Below are 13160 nucleotides of genomic sequence, written 5' to 3'. Positions count from 1 at the left end.
AATGGGCATTGTGCTGCTCATTCTGGTATGCACGCCTTGGCCACCAGGGGGCAGTATGATAGAGATATTGTACTGCAGGTCGATAAATGGTAAGATGAAATACAGAAGACCGTCTAAAATAAGCTGCTATATTATTTGTTTTAGGATGAATAATATATGCATTAGCATATTATTATATGTTCTATTTGCATATGTTCATACCGTTTGTATCATTAAAAGTTAATGTCAGCCCATCTATGGCGATTTGCATTGTGTGCAAATTTGCATTGTGTGTTAGCATTAAGCCAGCAGACTTTAAGCAAACAAAATTAATGTGAGTTGGTCAAACACACTTTTGTTATGTTTAGGTTTGAAATAAACTCAAATAAACAGCTTTAAGCAGGCACTTGCCACCACACACCAAAAATTGTTGACTGCCCAATTAAAATTATGTTGTTTTTACGGGGGAAAACCGGAAAACCAGGGAAATTCTGTAAAAAATACAGTGGAGAATTGTAAAAAACTTTACAGAGCAACTTGTTTATTTTAATGGTATTGAATGTACAATAAACAGTAACTGTATGTACATTTTACAAAAATTCAGCAGCAGTTATTGTTTATTGTGCATTCAATACCAGTGAAATAAACAAGTTATTCTGTAAAGTTGTTTACATTTCCCCACTGTATTTTTTTTACAGAATTTCCTGGTAACCACAGCTGCTGGTTCAACGGCATTTTTTTTTTTTTTTTTTTTTTTTACAGTGTACTTGTTGCTAAGTTTGCTGGCTCCAAAAAATAAAAATAAATAAATAAATAAATAAATAAATAAATAAATAAATAAATACAATTGTTGTCTTTTACTCAGGATTAAAACTCATCCAAGCGAGTGCTTGCATTCCAAAAACTCAATACTGTCACTTGTAAATGAAGGCACAGCAGTATAATAATAATAATAATAATAATAATAATAATAATAATAATAATAATAATAATAATAATAATAATAATAATAATAATAGGGCGGCACGGTGTGTGAGTGGTTAGCACGTCGCCTCCCAGTTCTGAGGACTCTGGTTCGAGTCCAGGCTCCGGCCTTCCTGGGTGGAGTTTGCATGTTCTCCACGTGCCTGTGTGGGTCTTCTCCGGGTACTCCGGTCTCCTCCCACATTCAAAAGACATGCATGGCAGGTTAATTGGGTGCTCCAAATTGTCCCGAGGTGTGCTTGTGCGTGTGGATGGTTGTTAAGTCTCTTTGTGCCCTGCGATTGGCTGGCAACCAGTCCAGGGTGTACATCGCCTACTCCCCAGAGCCGGCTGAGATAGGCTCCAGCACCCCCACGACCCTTGTGAGGAATAAGCGGTCAAGAAAATGGATGGATGGATGGAAGTTAAGGAGAGGGGTGAGTGATGCTGTGGGTCTTCTTTCCAAGCACCTCGTCACCCCGCTGCTCTTGCGGCGCTCAGGCACCTCTTGTCCACCACAGATCACCCTCCCCCTTCCTCGACTGTATTAATTGGCTGTCAAAATGTGCTGAATTAACAGATTAATGAGCTTGGATTTGAATCTTAAATTTGGCAAACGCGGGGATGTATCCATGTTGCGGCACAAGGCACCCCGTGCCTCCCCTGCTCGTGTGCGTAGGCCTGTTACAGATATGCATCCAGGACATTTGAGCGGATTGCATTTCATTAGTTTGATTTGAGCGGACAGCACTAAGCTGCTGAGGGCTCTGCGCTGACAGCTAATTACAGGAATCAGCCCTGTCCACTGATAGAGAACAATGGGCTGGGATGAGCCCGCCTAGCCAGGGGGACTGGCCCTGCATACAAAAACAGCATTTGGCTAATATAGTACCCACAATAGAGAACCATTACTCCTTTTAAAAAGATATGGAAGCCTTAATTGACTGCTAACCTGCCTCCTCACTTCCAAGCTAGATGAAAGTAGATGAAAGTAAAATGTCCTTTAGGTCCACCTGAAGTAGTAGCCCCCCCCCATTTTAAAAACTCCCCTTCACTCACAGCATTTTCCATTCTTTTGTCCACGTCTCCATGCAGGCTGTGTGGATAGATATGTCTGCTGCCCTAACTTTGTCCATCTTTAAATCATCAACTTCACAATAAGCAGCTCACTCATGTGGACACTTTCCCCTTTAAAAAAAAAAAAATTAAGTGGATTATCGCAAACGTCATTAAATTTAGCGCTGCATTACCCTTGCAACGTTTACAAATGGCAGATTGCAGTCAGACAACTGGATCACTTGAGTTCCCGCTCAGAGTCTGACATAATGATTTGTCCTGGCAAATGCACACACACGCACACGTTGATAAATGTGAGTGGATGTGCGCACCCCGTTGACAATGACAAAATGTTGGCTTAATAACTACATTCAAGTATTTCTTTTTAATCTTAAAATGGCTTACCTTTACCAGAAACCAGATTTAGAGTGAATCTGCAATGGACAAAACATGTTCTACATAAGAAAGTCTCATTTATATTAAAAATCAACAGATTGATCACATTTAACATGCTGAAAGTTGGTTAAAGTTGAAGGAATTGTGTATTTTAATCGTTTTTTATCATCCATTTTTAACTCTTTTTTTTTTTGGTGTGAATTTGTTTGATTGTCCAGTCTGCAGTCATGATGTTTGTTATTCAACTCTACATGAGGTCACAATATTGTAATACCCCCCAAAAACTGTAAACAAACGTAATAAGTTTCATAATATATATTTTAAAAGAAGTTTTATGTATAAAACATACACAAAGTTGAAACTATATCCATCCATCCATTGTTTTAAATTATGATTTAAGATTAGTCTCTTTTTTCATCAGGAAAAAAAAAAGTATATTTCTATCTGTTTCAGTTTTGCAGCAATTAGCAGACTATAAATAAGTTTCATCATTATTCACTAATCTGTTTAGAATTGTGGGGAAATCAGCTTGTTTTCAACATGGCCCTGGTTGATCTCTTATACTCTGCTGCCACCTGCTGGCAATTTTTGTAATTACTACCATTGCTTCTCTGCCGTTCAAAGGCTGCATTAAAAGCCTTCTGCATGCTCTAGCATAAAAAATAAAATAAAAAAAATAAAACCGTATAAATACGTCTTTGGGACATTTAAAACATTTAAAATAAGACATATTTATATGTTTTTGGGAGCAAATGAGTTAATAGACACCCATGATGGAACTTTAGCGAATTAAAAAAAAAGTAAACCTTGCAAAAACCGTTTGAGAAATGTTCTATTTTCAAAGTCCTTGCATTGCTTTTTATAGCAAGGCTTCCCTATATTGTTATATGCCGACCATGCTCTGAAGTTTTCTTCCTTTTTAGACTCCAATTATCGAGCCAAGCCATTGTGGATCTGTTGTGCTCCTTAAAAGTTACATTTCTGGGATAAAGACCATTTTTTGACATGATAGGTTTTGTTTGTTCTTTTTGTCTTGTTTGTGGCTGCTGATATGGCCAGTGGCTAGTGGCCAGGTGCGCTGACATTTTTCAGGGCTGTAGCACCATCTCTGAGCTTTTTGTGCCATTTTCAGGTCAGACCTTTAGGTCATTTTCTCCTACTTTTTACCAGCCATTTCTTTCTATCCGGCTGATGGAAGGTAATGACTTGGGAGGATGGCTGCGTCCGCATGTGAGCATGTCATCTCAACTCAGTGACAGGATCTGTGGTGGCCGGCGTCTGCCGCCAGGAAACAGGCAACATCCCAATACATGGTGCAGGGGGTCAATGCGAGGTGGCCTCCGCGCTGACTGGCAGGACAACGCGGTTTGTTAGGGAGATTTGTCCCTGCCACAGATCCCCTGTCTGCCTGGTTGTGGCACTCGTGTCAATTTGCACCCCACGCGCGTCTCGAGTCCAGCTGACAGGTGAGCAACGGCATGACGCGCCGTCCCCCCTAATTGTATCCCGCAGTCCGGCCTGTATATTGTTCGGATGCCGAGTGGTAGTAGCGCCCGAGTTAGCCTAGCGGCCAGGCCCAGAGCAGCCTCCGCAAAGATGGGAGTTAATGCAAGGTGAGGGTCTGTCAGCTGGTTGTCGCCATACTATGACGAACCAAACCAGATATGCATTCGGAGCCTTCTGCCTACGCATGATGGTGTGTATAGAAAACTAGTGTTGTTCCGATACCAATACTGGTATCGGCAGAGGTGCCGATACTGCATAAAAACTAGGGGTGTGCTCAAAAAATCGATACGGCAATATATCGTTGCGGGCCTCATTACAATACACGTATCGATACGCAGGCGTCAGAATCGATATTGCTTGTTAACTTTGAATAGGCAGTTCACGTTTGCCTTTGCAGCTTGCATTGTACCTAAAAAATAAAAACCAGCAGCGTCTTTGAAGTTAATTGCCTTCAATTAATGCAAAAATAGCTCACCAGTGATTGGACACTGTGTCTTGCTAAGAAAAATGAAAGCAGAGGAAGAATATTAACATTTATTTACTTATAAACTTAACATGGCACGTGTCTCAGTGTACCGATTTTCCTATATTTTGTTTAAAAAAACGAAATAAAGTGTGTCTTATGTGGAATACATATGTATCGCAATACGTATCGTATCGTGGCCCCTGTATCGTGATACGTATCGTATCGTGAGGTTGGCGGCAATACCCAGCCCTAATAAAAACAGTGGTATCGGTATCGGTGACTACTCACAGGTAACGATACCATTAATTCCAATGCTAATATAGGATTTTGGATGCAGCATCTTGTGTCTTGCTTGTGCACAGCATTCACTGATATATGGCATGTTCACTGCATGCCGATCTAAGATATCCTATTGGCCCTTGAATGCTCTGAACCAATGGCAGGACAGCTTTTTCATGTTGAGGAAAAAAAAAAACCTTAAGTATCGGTATGGTATCGGTATCGGCCGATACTGCAAAGCTGGGTATCGGTATCGGGAGCCAAAAAACGGTATCGGAACAACACTAAACGGTATATGAACAACACTATAGAAAACATAAACGTAAACACAAACACCCACGCGTAACACATGCAAACAATAAATCAAACTGTGTTTCCATGAAATGCGCAGCGCGGTAGATATATACGCATGCATCTATGCCGTGGTAGCTCGATTCTTTAGGGAATTCGAGGATCTGCTTTAAGCGTCTGTGTGCTGGTGTGAGGGTAATTGTCAAATTGTCCATCACTGAATTCCCCATAGAACTGTTTATGTAAATATAGTCCACATAATTTTCAAACAGTATGCGTGATGAATGGACAAAAATAAATGCCACAGGACTCAAAACATACCCTCATTCAATAGACAGTAATCCAGAAAAAAATTTTTTTTACAATTTTGATCCATGTGCGTTAGTTGATGAGCAGTGTGAAAAAATGTGTGTGCATCTGTGTTTGGGGGTTAGGTGGGCTGTCGTCGTTGAGGTGTGCCATTTCCTGGCTCACGGAGGCCTTGGTGCCAGATGCATGGGGCTGGTGTTGCTTCCTGCGGGCAGATGCCTGCAGTGCTGCCTCCATGATCCCAGCGCTGTTCCTGTACCAGCCCTACAGTCTGCTTCGTGCCTCTGGGGGGGGCGTTTGGTGTCACGGGCAGGAGGGTGGGTGAAGGGAGGGCGCATCGGGTAATATACTCATAAACACGAATCTCTCCAGTGTGTCACACAAAAAGCACACATTACTGCAAGAATGGAAATGCACACTTGATGTATTATATACACATAAACACCTCTGAGGCTCTAAATAATTAATTTGAAGCCAGCCACACGTCTTCCCCTATTATATGCATTTTTTTCTTTTCTTTCAAGGCTATAAAGTACACTTCTACTTTCACAGCGCACATTACGGAGGATTGAGAAAGTGCAGCTGGACCCAACAGCAAGGAAAGGACAGTTTCATGACTATTTCTTAACATCAGCTCCTTTATTCCAACCAGTCCGAGCACTGAGCTCTTCCATGACACGTTCGCTGTCGCTCTGGCCTCTTCCAGCATATTTACTAGCACCACACTGGCATCCAGAGGCCATTTTGAGTACTGCACGCACTCAACCAGAGCGTCCTGCCATTATCCCAATCCCATCCAGTCTAAAAATAGACAAATGAAATACAACAGAGCACATTGAGAGAAATTGTTCGAAATACAAGAGTGTAATATGTTATCATTTAATCATTAGAGTTGGTGCGTTCCTGGCTGATGTTGCAATTACAAATAAAGAGTTCAAATGCAAGCACAGGCATCTCCATTTTTTTTCTTAAAGAATTGTACGATGCTTTTTACCTTAACATTGGTCATAATGGTGGTAGTTAAAATGCCAGGTATTTCATTTTAAAGCTTTTTTTTGTTTGTTTTATGTTTGAGAACCACCATCACAAAACAAAAGGAAGCAGAAAGTTGGATCAAATTGACCCATGTAGCGGATCGATCCAATTTTTGACCACAATAGGTTAGCTGGCAAAGTCATGTATAAGATCAAGTATAAAACATAGGCTAATTATTTTTAATATACACAAAAAAATCTATTTTTCACATTGGCATTTGGCATACAGTACAGGTGGCCCAGACTTTTATTCCCTCTTCATGTTCTTTGTCAATGAGACCAAGGAACACGGACAATTACACAAATCCCACTCTTTGAAGTGGAACTGTCAAAATTAATCAATTAATCAATCAAGCAATCAATTATCAAATTAATAGACAGCTATATTAATTGTCCAAATCTTCTGATTTCAGCATATCAATTGTAATTGTTCACTGATTTCTGTCATCCTTCATGAAAGAAGATTGATTATCTTCTGTGTTTAATCAAAATAAAACATTTGCAAACATCTGTTTTGTTTTTGTTTTTTTACTTTGGAAAACAATGACAGAACCGGTAACATAGTACAACATCAATCCCCCCCCCCACACACACACACACATTTTTTTATTTTTTTTTAAATCACTACACGAATATGAAGTAAAAAATAAACACCAATCAAAGCTACTGCAGAGCCCATTTTAGCGACTGACACTTGGACGTTGTAAACAAATTTCCCGCGCACTTTTAAAAAGATCTTTCATTACAAGGATGAGATCATGTGTATTGATTGAACCGAGTGGAAGTAGGATAATCAAAGTTTGGGTTTGTATGCTTTGAATGTGTTAGGAAGAAAAGCAAAGTGGCAAAAAAAAAAAAAAAAAAAAAAAAAAGATATTAGTAATTGCAATTAAAAAAAACTAAAAAAAAACTAAATTAGATAATAAGAAGCTACATTAATCCAGCGTGGTAAATGTTTGTTTGTTTTTGCAATGGGGCAGGCTGCTAAGGACTGTGGCGGCTGTCTGAACGTGTTTGCCCATGTGGGTCTGAAACGCTCATGATGAAGTGATTTCCAATAGGTCTTCACCTCCTCTGCTGTTCTTGGCCTGCGGCTCCTTCCGCTTTCTCCTTCTCTGTGCTCAATCAATTGACTAATGCTGCTGACCAGCTCCCACAGCTCATTGCCAAGGGAGAGATGTTATTGGATTCGTGTGTGTGTGTTCGAGTCCATAAAATATCTCCGATGGGGAAAATTCAACCATTAGACAGGAAAATAATGTGATTTTTAATTTAATATTGTATTATTCATGCATGTGATACAGGAGTATATGCTTGAATCATACATTCATCCATCCATACATCCGTCCATCCTTCCATCCATCCGTCCGTCCGTCCGTCCGTCCGTCCATCCATCCATCCATCCATCCATCCATCCATCCATCCGTCCATCCGTCCGTCCGTCCATCCATCCATCCATCCATCCATCCGTCCATCCATCCATCCATCCATCCGTCCATCCGTCCGTCCGTCCATCCATCCATCCATCCATCCATCCATCCATCCATCCATCCATCCATCCATCCATCCATCAATCCATCCATCCATCCATCCGTCCATCCGTCCATCCGTCCGTCCGTCCATCCATCCATCCATCCATCCATCCATCCATCCATCCATCCATCCATCCATTTAAAATAGTTTGGCCTACATTTTGTTACTTTTCACAAGGTATTCGTTTTCTTATTTTGTATTGAGCTGAACACTGACTTTATTTAATAATCGATTATTCACCTATGTCAATGCGTGTGTGAATATTGGTATCTTATGACTTCCACTTTTGACAGCACTCACAGTTACACCTGCAGTCTCATTGATTTTTCAGGTGAATAATGTTGGTGGAAATATGCATTTGCTAGTAGTAGTAGAGAAGTACATTATGACTGGCATTGAGATGTTTTTTTCTGTTGTGTCAGGTCCATCAGTGAGTCAGGGGAGCTGCCAATAGCAGGTGTGTGACATCAAATACCATCCTTGGAGATCACAAGGTGCCTGCTGTCATGGCCACGAGCACAGGTGTGTGTTAGCTTGTGGTCCCGCCCCCACCCTTGGGAGGCCCATCAGCTGTTGTTCCATGCCGAAGATTACATATCTTAATCAGGAAGATTGGGTGCAGCTGATGCTCAACATATACACGCACGCACACATTCAAACGTCTCACTTTGCACTCACGTTGGCCTCGTTACCTGCCCTGCACACCTGGGGAACATCAGATACACACCAGGTAAGCATTGCACAAGCCCATACGTGTACAGTGCCTTGCTCCACCCCCAAATGAATTAAAATGACCACTGTAAAATGTATTCATTCAAGCAGCATTTATTTATTTTTTAAATTAAATGAGGATATTAACACATTCACTGCCAGCCCAGCAAAAATCCCTTATTTGACGTCTTTTTCCGTCAATGGCAATCAATGAGTTAAGATGAGATGTAACCAAAATTGACGGATTTTTAAGCAAAATTTGCCTTAAAAAAAGAAAAAAGGATGCTGCAATATAATCACAAAATATATTGGCACATTGTGTTTAACACATTCACTGCCAGCCCAGCAAAAATGCATTATTTGACGTCTTTTTCCGTCAATGGCAATCAATGAGTTAAGATGAGATGTAACCAAAATTGACGGATTTTTAAGCAAAATTTGCCTTAAAAAAAGAAAAAAGGAAAAAAGGATGCTGCAATATAATCACAAAATATATTGGCACATTGTGTTTAACACATTCACTGCCAGCCCAGCAAAAATGCATTATTTGACGTCTTTTTCCGTCAATGGCAGTCAATGAGTTAATTACAGCAACTTGAGAACTTGTGCATAGGAACATATCTTGTACATTTGCAAATCACTTCTTAGTTTGTGACTAAATTTTCTCAAATTGAATTTATAAATTCAACAAAAAAAAAACATGTCGCTAACTAGCTGGTTGACTAGTTCGTTGCATCCGTCCTTCCCTCCCATCCATTTGACATTTATGTATCCTGTTCTGATTCATGAGGAAACTAGAACCCAAGATCAGCTGTGTCCATCACTACATTACCCATGAACACACGACACGACAGACACAATATTTCTTACACAACAATGGAATGTAATTGTTGGTAGCCCTATTAATATTAAAACATCATCAACTTTATCTGGTGTGGTATGGGAATTTTACTGGACAGGACAGGGATGCTCAATCACGATCAATCACATTTTTATTTATTTTTTTGCTGCTGCACGTCTCCTCCTCCTTTTTAAAATGAGCATAGCCAGAGATTTCTTTTGCAACACTGAAAGATACATCTTGGCAAGGTACAAAATACTGTACATTAGGGGTGTAACGGTTTTTGTTTGCCCAACTATCTCGGTTCAGACGTCACGGTTCGGTGCATACACTCAAACGACGAATACACAAGTTAATTGTTGTATTCGTCCTCCAAACCAGGTGGCAGTAATGCGCCTAAATCAGTTTGCCAACTAACAGTTAAAAAAAAAAAAAAAAAAAAAAACGGAGACAAAAAAAATGTTGTCGTCTATGCCAAGGGGGAATGGCCATTTTTCACGCAACGATAATAAATTGGCTCTTGGCTCTATACCTAAATCGCTTTGTGGTTATAAAGACTTGTTATCACCTCAGGATGCAGTTCAGACACAAAAGCGATTGGCCTGCATTTCTTTTACTTCGTGCAAGTGAACGAAGCGGTGATTACTGGAAATTTCCATTGCACTTTTGCGATATATTTCTACCACCTCCTGAGAGCGGAAAAACTTTTTGGCAATATTTGACAGTACTCCGGTCTCCTCCCACATTCCAAAGACATGCATGGCAGGTTAATTGGGCGCTCCGCATTGTCCCTAGGTGTGCTGAGTGGTTGTTCGTCTCCGTGTGCCCTCCGATTGGCTGGCGACCAGTTCAGGGTGTAACCCCGCCTACCGCCCATAGCCAGCTGAGATAGGCTCCAGCACCCCCTGCGACCCTTGTGAGGAGTAAGCGTTCAGAAAATGGATGGATCACTCAGCATAGTTTTTAGAGACATATGACACTTTGTTGAGTACTTAGAAATTCAAATGCAAATCTGTTTTTTTATTTTTATTATTATTTTGTATCTGTCTGTTCTTTTTTTTTTCTTGCTAGGTTTCCTCTATATTTTTCTTGCATATGCAGTAAGAATCGCAGGACAGACTTTAGCAGCAGCAGCCCGACCCGCCAGTCAAAACGAGATGCAACAGTGATGAGGTGAGGCGGTTGCCGGTACCTGCCAGGTGTGTACAAGTGTGAAATTTGTGTGTGCGTGCTGGCGGTTCGGGCCGAGCGAGTTGCAGTGGACTGTCAGATCTGAGTGTTTACTATTACTGTTATCGTCATAGCTGGAAGTGGAATCTGTGTGGGCTCCAGTCAATCTCATCATCACCAAGTTGTCAATTTACTGTACGCTCCACTCAAGAGGTTCCTCACGTGTCACTCTGCTGAAGACTTTCAGTCGCCTTCTGTCACTTTTTTTTTTTTTTTTTACTTGATTCATCTTTGTCCTTACTTTCTTTATGAACATTATGTGTTTGTGTGTGGGAGGAGGAGGTCAGTAAGGCTGGCAGTAGAAGACCAGTTTTTCAGGCCTTAATTGAGACACACTGTCAGAGTGACAAACACATTTGCATTTGGTGTATTTTTCACGATGTACTTTATCAGGCTGCTCTCTGTTAATAAGCACTCGAGCTCTCGGGCGAAATGTGGACACGCATGCACACACGCACAACTGCATAATGAGTTGTTAAGACTTCTTGTCTGTCCAATATAATATGGCAAAAAAGATGAAATAGATACGGATACGAATACGAACCATTAGCTTGATATATTGACTCTTCAAAACAATATTTTTCAACAAATCTGCCAACCGGCATTTTCACCGCAGTCGCAGGAAATTCAGGTAGACTAAAAATTGACACGAACAATTTTGCCTTCTCGTATGTCATCTGTGCTGTCCTCACGACACGGCGAGTTATGTGAAGCTAGACGACCAGAAAACTAATCGACAACACTCTGCACACAAGGCATTAATTTCTTGCTTCTGTGGACGGCTGTTGTATTTATAGATAATGTAATTTAAGGTAGTAACTGAAAAAAAAAATCAGAAAGAAATGCATTGTATATTACTAATTAAATTGAGCAATTGGTGGCTGAATATAGGTATGGTCATAAAATTTCACAGATAATTACACAAAACCAACATTATCAGACAGCTCTTTTAAAGATAAGCGCAGTAATATACAATAAGTATTGTTTCTCTATAACAAAAATAAAGGAAGGTAATACTCTTAACTCATTTGCTCCCAATAACATGTAAATACGTTTTTTTATGTTTTAAGTGTCCCAAAGACGTATTTATACGTTTTTGTGTTTTTTTGTTTTTTATGCTAGAGCATACATAAGGCTTTGATGCAGCCTCTCAACTGCAAAGAACGGTTGCAATGGTAGTTATTACACAAACGGCCAGCTGGTGGCAGCAGAGCAAAGGAGATCAACCAGGGCCATGTAGAAAAAAGCTAAATTACTTAGAATTTTAAATGGATTTGTGAAAACGGATGAAACTTAGCTCTCTTCTAATGCTAATTGCTGCAAAACGGAAACAGAAAGAAACATACTTTTTTTTCTGATGAAAGAAGAGACTTTAATCTTTCTTTTGGTAGGTTCCATGCTTTTATAGCAATTGAACACAATATTCTGTGGGCCTTGCAAAATCAGTCAAAATTCAGTAAAACAGCCGGGCGCGAACGGGATTGCGAAATGTGAAAATGGCTGGAAGTGAATGAGTTAAAAAGCAGTGAGAATGGCCAACTTAAGTCAATGGGGTCAAAATTTCAGTTATGAACCCGTAATTCAATTGAAAAGACTGCTGTAATTGGAAAACTTGCAGACAAACAGACAACATATAAAAGTGGTGGTAATTAATAATAATAATAATAATATGAATAACATTAATAGTTTGACAAAAGTCATTATAATTTGACTACTACAATGAACATTACAACAGAAAATAATCTGAAAATTTCCCTCGAAAACCTTAATTATAGACATTTTACTTTGGATGGCAAAAAAATGTTTCTTGAACTTATATGTAGTTACCTCGCTCTCAAGCATTGTGTCTCCCTTTTTTTTTTTTTTTTTTTTTTTTTTACCTCATGAGTGGAATGGATGTCCCTTGTCCCGTCGTCCAATTCTGAATCCAAGAATACAGACAGTTTGATACCAAATGGTGTTTTTTTTTGTGAGCTGCAACTACAGTCGTGGCTTTTCACACATGCTGTTTGAGATTGTAGAAGACACAGCAGAAGCGAAACTCCCAAGTGCCAGTTGTATTGATGACAGAGAAAAGCTGAAACTGAAGTTTAGGAGTTTAACTGCCCCTTTGAGCAAAGCCCACCATTCAAGAAACGGTAGGAGGCAGCTTGCTGCTGCCATCTAGTGGTAATTATTGGGAACTGGCACAAAACTGTAATTCTAAAACTCTTAGGTTGCAAACTAACTAGTGAGAGTTGTCAGAATGGGAAAAAAAAATTCAATATATATGCATGTGTATACCCTTTTGCACATATAACAATCTTTGTCAGATCCAGAAAATTAGTGCATGTGACACTCAAAATTACAACACCATTTTTTTTTTTAATAATGCTTGCTTGTCATTGTTGTGCTGCTGAAATTGTTCTTCTTGTGTTGGTTCATTGTAAAGGACCAAACGTGATGACAGATTGACACTAAAGCTTCAAATCTGGAAAATGGATGGATGGATGGATGGATGGATGGATGGATGGATGGATGGATGGATGGATGGATGGATGGATGCATATGATGGTGATAGATGTTC

The sequence above is a fragment of the Festucalex cinctus genome, chromosome 5 (genome assembly GCF_051991245.1).
Source record: "Festucalex cinctus isolate MCC-2025b chromosome 5, RoL_Fcin_1.0, whole genome shotgun sequence".
Lineage (NCBI taxonomy): Eukaryota > Metazoa > Chordata > Actinopteri > Syngnathiformes > Syngnathidae > Festucalex > Festucalex cinctus.
The sequence above is the reverse complement of the archived record's forward strand: the minus strand, read 5'-3'. Positions refer to the sequence as shown.